Here is an 8,008-nt window from a genome sequence, read left to right on the forward strand (position 1 = left end):
AAACTGTGATGAATCAGGGCTGAGATAAGAGTCAGGCACCTTTAAACAAATCTGGAGCATATTCTTGGCACTCGAGGTTTGTTCTGTGTTGCAAGCTGTTTCTGCTCTCCCTTTTCTTTCTATCTTTCCCCATTCAACTGAATCCCATAGGAAATGCAGAATGACTCTACTTAGAAAAAGTGTTTTAGTTCATTCTTTCTGTTATGTTGTATTCTACACTTGAAATTGTCGTAAGTCTCACTCTGGTCTCATGTTTTCTCGCAAATAGATCCTTGTTAGCTGTAGCTGCTCTTGGACATGCTCCTCTGACATGGTGCAGCTGATATAACATGGCTCAGTGAGCACTATCAGTAGCAGTATTCCTGGGACCGGTGTAAGTGCACTGGCCTGTCCTTACCTGTGAAGCTGTGTGGCCAAACTGGTCTGTAAATGAAGGGTGGACGGTTCTTTCCTACTACATCAGCTGCTGCTGGAAGCAAAGGACTGGATGTTTTTTAACATGAAACAATGTGTTTTAAGCTCTCTTCCTGAGCAGGTACTTGGGAGGCAGAATGACAACTCTCCCCATAGATGCACAGCTCTGCAAAATTTAAACAAAAGAGTTAGTACCCAGTTAGAGTCTACCATGTGTGCCTATGGCCGTACATACCACCCTCCTCAGGTAAAAATACCCATGACATTAAGAGACCAGCATTTAATTTGGTCTACTGCATCAAAGCAGCCATACAATTATTTTGCCCCATAATTTCTCCACCAGTCCCAATCACTTTTAGCTGAATTAGACTGTCCCTTTCTGAGAGATGGCCAGCTCTGATTTAAGGACTCAGAACTTTTCCATGTCCCTCTGTGACCTGTTACGAAGTTTAGTGAATTGACTGCTCGCTCTTCTCATGGCTACACAACACATATCAGCCACTTTGTGTATTGACTTAAAACACATGTGTAGTCAGTGATGTGAACAGGGCTTCTTATATGAGTAATGGTGGTGAGAGCAAGCCCTGTGCTGGGCCTGTTGATTCAGGAAATGCAGACTTTCAGGTTTAGAGGAGGAGCTCAGCCTGGGATTACTGGCTGGTCAGGGCAGCACCACTGCTTCATCCAGTGCCCTTCAGTCCTGGAAGCTTTTGTACTTACTGACTCATCTTCCCTTTCTCTGTCTGAGACTACAAACTATGTCTCAAATTGGAGACACAGTTAGACAGCAGGTGAAAATAAATAAATAAAAATGAAAAGTATATTAGGTGCAACATCTCTCTTTCAACACTAGCTGTGTCGCAAGACCAACTGTCAGACAAGGGGCCAAATCCTGAACTGTGGGGAAGCAGAACTCAAAGTATGTAAATATTCTTTCTATGCTTTAAGAAAACATGTGCAAACTGGGAAAATTATGGCATTAAAAGATAATGTTATGAGAAAAATCAGGAGCATATACAGATGTCTGAAAATATATCCTCAGTCTGCAAAACAGACTGAGCAAACATAACTAGGTATGTTCAGTTTACACCAGTAATTCTGTGTAAGCTGGGAGTAAGCACAATACCTAATATGAAACCAACGAGCATGTTGGTAAAATCCCCTGGTGAAGTTCAGAGATCGTTGCACGATCCAGAAACATATTTTTCAGTTTTTCTCTCTCTTCTTCAATATCTCCTTTTTCTCTCCCTGAGGAAGTAACAATAATTTAATTCTGACTCATATACAGAAAGTCTCCTAGACCAGGATGGTTAACTTATAATGAGACACTTTATGAGCCACTGTCTTGGCTTACTAAATACCTTCTCTGCAGCTTCAGCTTTGGTTTAAGAACCTGTAAGAACACAGTTAAGGCCTTACCATTTAAGCAGGAGCTGTAGTTGGTGCTGGAGTATGAGGGGGCCTCCTGAAGCAACCCACTGACAGCAAAAGCCCGTCATCTTGGGAAAACTGCACTGGTGTGAAACCTAGGAGGAAACACAACCACAACAGAAACCAGCATGCACATCTGTGAGCTGCCTCCTGCTCCTTGTAAACAAGAGCTATAAACTCATTGACAAAAACTGAAAAGCCCTAAAATAATCCTCTAAAAAAGACCACTGTAAACTGCCAAGAGAGCTGTTGACTTGGATGGGAAACCGTGTTTCCACTTTCTCCACAGAAACAGCAGAAATGAAAGTCTGCTAACAGGTCCTGTCCCCAGAGGTCCGAGCCCACCCACTCCTAGGGAGGCTTTTGGTTTACTTCAGCCACCCTTAGTGTGGAAACAGAATAACTGAATCAAATGCTACAAAACTGAACTGCTGATGTGCTCAACCCAAGCTGCTGATGGCCCATGGCTGAGCTGGCCAAACTGCACGAACCTTTACACAACAGGAGCAGTGCTGAGCCTAGAAGGGTGGGTGCTGCAGTGCTGTGCCAGCTGAGCGCTTGCAGATCAGGTTGCTGTCAGAGGCTTGTGCTCTCAGGTTGCACGCCTGCTGTGTGCCCTACTTTAGGAGCCAGCTTGTTCTCTGAAGAGGTGGAAGCACGTGCTGCTGGCTGAGACGGACACCACTGGCTCAGCCTTGGGCCAGGGCAGCAGATGCCACGCTTCCAACTCTAGTGTTGCCACACATATCATACCCAAGGACATGGTGCCAGTGGGTGTCTCACTAATCAGGGATGTCATGGGTGCTTCTTGGGACATAGGGTCAATAAAGTGTGCCTTCACATACGGAAGTGCAACATATGTTTCTGAAGGGCTGAGACTACTAATGAGATCCCCTGGTGTTGTACATTACCTGCTGCACTGACAGGTTCATATCTAGACAGATAGATGTGTGTTTCTCAAGGAGTAAGTTACAGCCTGGGGAAGCATTCTGTGGGCTTGGTGTTTACAGAAAACTGCAACAGAAGGAGGCTGTGGTGTTGGAGAGGAATCACGGCACAGTTGCATGTGAGTCAGTCTGGTATCGAAATATTAAAGAATAAATTGCATTACTCCCAACCTTAAGGACTGTGAATAAAACACAGCAATGAAGTTTTATCTGTGCTCAAGTGCATATTTTTTATGTGGCTAAAGTTGTTGGCAGATGTTCTTCACTAGAATAGATTTTGCCTTCACTAATCCCGTATTAATCTGCCGGTAGAGCTATAAGTGCATTATTACCAGTGGGATCCTTGTGGAGAAGACAGTGCTCATGGAGGCCCGGTTCCCCTGCACCTCCCTCTGCAGAGCTGCAGCTCGGAGTTCAGGCATGCTCGTACCGGGGGGGAGCACCCCGCACAGCCCCCGTTTCTGTTACCGCTACAGTGCTCTGCCAGGAGAGGGAGCTACGACTCTGAGATTCAGGGGCCTTTGATGTTTTCTGTTCACAAATCATGAGGGTGTTACAGCTGTCCAACACTAACATAGGCTTTCCTGTCCGGCTGGGTGGGTACTCAGGGGGCTCATGGCTTCCCAGGAAGGCTACATACTGCAGAAAGGGTTTTGGACTCTGATGCTCCAAAATGTGTTTTGGGGCTCAAGGTCACTTTAACTGCCTCCCCAGGTGAACTCCAGTGGGAGTTTGGATTTGGTGAAAATGAAGCCTACAGATTCTGGTATCATGCTATAGGTGTAAAGCCACTGAAATGCAGCCACTGCTGGAGTGGAGGTCGAAAGCAATGGGTGCATAACAAGGCAAACAGCAGCTGAGAGGAGGGAGAAATTTTGGTTAAGGCTACCAGGTGGGACACAGATGTTTGACATTTCTTTTAACTTCGAAACCCATCAGCCCTCTTCCTCCTGAAGTATATGTGTTTCATTTTGAACAAGTAACTGGCAGCTGGAGAAAGTTATTAGAAAATGCTAAGTCTATGTTCCAGCACTTGCAATAGCAGCAGAATTACCTGTTTCTTATTCGGCCCAAGCCTTCTGTCTCCTTTTTAAGATACTGTTGGCCTCAAGTCAAGTTTTGCTTAAGTTATGTATCAGAAGGGGAATAAGTGGAGCTCCAAGCTTGCTTAAAGAGTAGAAAAGGGAATTTAAACAAAGCTGGCAGAGATACCAATGCAACTATTATCTAGCTTTTGGATGCGTTTGAGCCTGCTGGTAAGAAAACAGGAAATAAGCGAGAAAACAATGCTTAAAAATGTGAAAACCAGCCAATCCTACAGGGCTCCACTCTGTGCTCAAATGCCTGTAAGTGCTGATAAAAGAGTGCATATGACGAGAAAGTGCAGTATCATTATCAAAGGCCCTTTTAGTCTTACATTCATTTCAAATACTGGAGTCTAGCAAGGGAAGGAGGATAACCTCATTTCTTCTTTGACTAACGAAATGTGGTCATTGACCAATCTGCACTCTTTTCCTTTGAGGTGGTTGATAGGGAGTTGTGCTCCCCTCCTATTTTCTACCTGATTTAAAAGTGAGAATAGAGAAACATGGTGACAGTTTAGAACACTAGAAGAATAGCTCCTCAGATGCTGCTGAGCCCTGTTAGCCAGGAGGTGCCTAGAAGACAAGCTGGACAAAGGATTTTTGAAAGATAACACAGTGTGAGCAACCACTGGAAGCTGTGAATACTGAGGGAGGCTCCTTCACAAGATGTGCCTTTTATTGGCTGTGAGTCAGAAAAATGCTGTGATCTTCTGAAGCCCTCAGCCTGCATTACCTCATGGTCCAAGGGGTCTGTTTTGCTTGCTAGTTGCTGGGAGGCACTGGAACAGAAGCTACTCCCAGAAGCATGGCAAGTGGCCATCAGGGTGCAGGAAGTGTTTGGTAGCCAGGCCCCCAGGTTTATGGCTTTTGTCATTTCTGTCCTTGCAAAGGGTTCTAACTGATAAGGATGAATGGTGTGGAGCTTTGCATGCAGGAGCTGTGGTTGTGACTTCCCATCTCTGCACCAGCCAACAAGTTATTATAAAAATAAATACCTCAGCAACAGCAGAAGCATTCCCAAGAGCCTATTTACTTCCACTGGCATGAACTAATTCCTGCAGAGGAGCTCAAGCCAAATCCTACAGAGACCAGCAGGAATCTCTCCAGGCTCCTGCAAAGGCAGTTTGCACACTGGAGTAAATGCTGGTACTTGGTCATATTTATTGCCATGTCAGTTAAAAGATGTTGTCAGTTAACACCTTTTCCAATACAACATATATTTTCTAAAGCTGAAGGAAAGTGAGCTTTTTTACCTCCTTTTATTTTTAAACTAGTTACTCTGATTTACCTCTGCAATTGCACAACACACTAAATGGTGGCTCATGGAGTGGCCAGGGATCAATTATTACCTTTTCATGTGCAAAGTGATCCTAAGGTATCTATCAATCTCTTAAAGTCCTATCTCCAAAAGACATGCCCAATTTCAGAATACTGGAAGGATAAAAAGAAAGCTAAGGCAGGGCAACATTTGCTTTCCTTGGCTTGCTCTCTAGGAGATGGTTGATGGGTCAGTTTATTATCCATAGGAAGAATGAACAAGCCAATACACCCTTTTCAAGGTTTGCAGGTGCCTTAACTTGCTCATTTAATTTGGATCTATATACCTCATGAGAAGGGCAGAAGATTTTCATTTTCAAGGCCTTATTTAGCCATAAAACATGTATCACGTTAGCTAAGAGCAGGTCTATGAATTTCATTTTATTTGGTGACAGGAGAAATAGGGATGTATATATCACCCTTTCAGTAACTGCTATTAAAAGGTGCATGTTTCATGAAGAAACAGTATATTCCATGTCATAACATCTTTTTTGAAATAAAAACCAGTGTATTTCTAAGATACGTATATGAAAAGTATTAGTTCACTCATATTAACAGTATGAGGAAAATATAAGCCCCTTTTGTGAGTGGAGCTGGTCACACCTGGAAAATTAGGATGGATTTTGCTGGCTCCAATGAAGTCACTAGGAGATTTTCTATGGCCTCAATGGGGGTAGAAATTCTCCTAGATTTCATACTGTTTAGATAGTGTACAATTTAGACACCAAGGTCATTAAAATGCTATAATCCCCAGTGTGATACATGATGGGGTAAAAGCACTTACGAAGGTATTGCTTTCTAAACTGGTGTAATTATGGTAGTAATTCCCAAAGAAGGAGTATTGCAAATGCATTTCCAGTTCCAGTTTCTCAATGCTTTTCGGCAGTGTTCATTACAGTAGTGATATGCTTGTGCCTAAATCTTCTTGATGTCCTTCCAGAGGGCACTAAAACCCCTCAAATAAGTAAAGAAAAATTCAGTTGGTGATATTGACTGGCTGCTGAATTGTTGCCTTTTGAGCCTTGTCCCTCAGCTCATAATCCAATGTTCATTCTAATACTACACAGACTACTTGCTCTTTGTTTATGTTAAACCACTTACAGTTTGTCTAACTTAAATTAGGGGGAACACAAAAAAGAAAAAAGAAAAATAAAGCCCTCCCCTCACCAAACTTGGAGGATTTGGGGTAACAAGCTTAAGAGAGCTATCCACAGATATATTTTCAGTCCTTGGGAAGTTTGCAGGCAGGGCGAAGTCGCCCTGTGGGGTAGTGTGATATGGGGCGGTGGGGGACTAGTTTCAGTGGGGCTCTAGTGACAGTGCACAGGGCTTGGGCACCCAGTTTCAGGGCAGAGGGTCTATCCCTCCTGGCAGTGCATAGGACAGGGTCTTGAAAACCTCTTAAGGCTCTGAGAAAACATACAGAGTTGTGAACCCACCTCTTCCATTTTTAAGACTAGGATGAACATACCAGATTCCTACTTATGGCAACAAGATTCCAGCTGAGATAAGCACCAAAGTCTCACACAGACTGAAAAGAGGGCTTGACTGTTTCCTGACAGTGATCCTCTCAGCAGCAATGAAAATCAGCTAGAGGTAAATAATTGAATGTTCTCTTCATGAAAAATGAAATCCTGATCTTAGAGCCTACTTCTTTTTAACACTACAGTCGCACTGTATTCCTCAACAACCAGAAGGAGGCAGAGGTGCTAGAGGCTCTGGTATTTTATTTTACCCAGGGATAGAAATTTGCCTTGTGTGCTCTGTGCATTGGCGATAAATGTGTTTCCTTCTTCTCTGATGCCTAACATCTGCATTTCTCTTTGCTTATTAAAGCCACCTCCTTTCCACTGCTTAGCTTAGTTCTCAGGTGTTATTTGAAGAAAAAAGTGCTGTTCTTTAGGCAAGAAAACCAGAAAACCCCCACTGTATTTATTCTCTTCCTTTGACTGTGTCAGTCCTTTGACAAATGATGACAAGATTTCTGTTCCTGTTGAGTTGCCGGCTTCTTCACAGGTGCTACCAAATAAATACATCAGTTTGGAAGATGATTTCTTACAACTGTCTGGGAAATTGCAGTGACACAGTCAACTCATTTCTCATATGTCTTTATCAGATAGCTACCAGATTAAAGACTACATGAAAAATACCTGCCTTGATTAGATACCAGATTAAAGATCAAATGAAAAATACTTACTTGGATTGGATTTGAAATGGTCACTGGGTTCACTGTGATTTTATATCTCCTCATTAGCCTCTGGAACTATCTCCTAACACATTGCAAAAAGGAGCTTGGTGCCTTCTAAGCTAGAAGGAAACCTGCAAATAATTAATATTTCATTTGAATACTTCCTCTGAAACCCTGATGGTGTCTCAGACAGATTACCAGCTTGGATTTTCACAAACCATGCAAATTGGTGTTTCTTACTGGTGTTACCAAAGAATTAAAAGCATACAACATTTACATCTCGTGATTTGATATACCCTTTATTTGTAAATAAACCCATATTTTCTGTTTTTCTAATAGATGATTTTGTTGATGTTTAGTACATTAAGTGTCTATAGTACACAAGCAGTAAGTAATTCAAGTTTACAGTTAAGACACGGAGTAAATGGATGCAATGCCGAGTTGGGACTCAAAAGTGTTATCACTTTCTATAGAATAGATAACAGTAACCTGTCTGTGACAAACACATTTTCCCTACAGGTTTTAGATTATTTTTAGAAGCTACCATGTTCTAGGCCATGATTGCCAGTATTTACCCAGCAGATGCTGCAGCCTCTTGGTGAATGTGGCAAGCGGTACCAAAACTA

The 8,008-nt window shown here is 42.7% G+C and overlaps 1 long non-coding RNA gene across 1 annotated transcript; it reads right to left on the reverse strand.

Moving 5' to 3' along the window:
- Positions 1–215: 215 nt before the first annotated feature.
- On the reverse strand, positions 216–4,019 carry LOC133226439 (uncharacterized). Its single transcript, XR_009729507.1, has 3 exons — positions 3,847–4,019; positions 1,834–1,940; positions 216–1,157 (listed from the first exon to the last, which is right to left on the reverse strand). It is a non-coding gene; the product is annotated as an uncharacterized LOC133226439 (long non-coding RNA).
- Between the last annotated feature and the right edge of the window lie 3,989 nt (positions 4,020–8,008).

The sequence above is a fragment of the Neopsephotus bourkii genome, unplaced genomic scaffold (assembly GCF_033783945.1).
Source record: "Neopsephotus bourkii isolate Nb327-2 ecotype Australia unplaced genomic scaffold, CSIRO-AGI_Nbou_v1 NB_1783, whole genome shotgun sequence".
In the NCBI taxonomy this organism is placed as follows: domain Eukaryota; kingdom Metazoa; phylum Chordata; class Aves; order Psittaciformes; family Psittacidae; genus Neopsephotus; species Neopsephotus bourkii.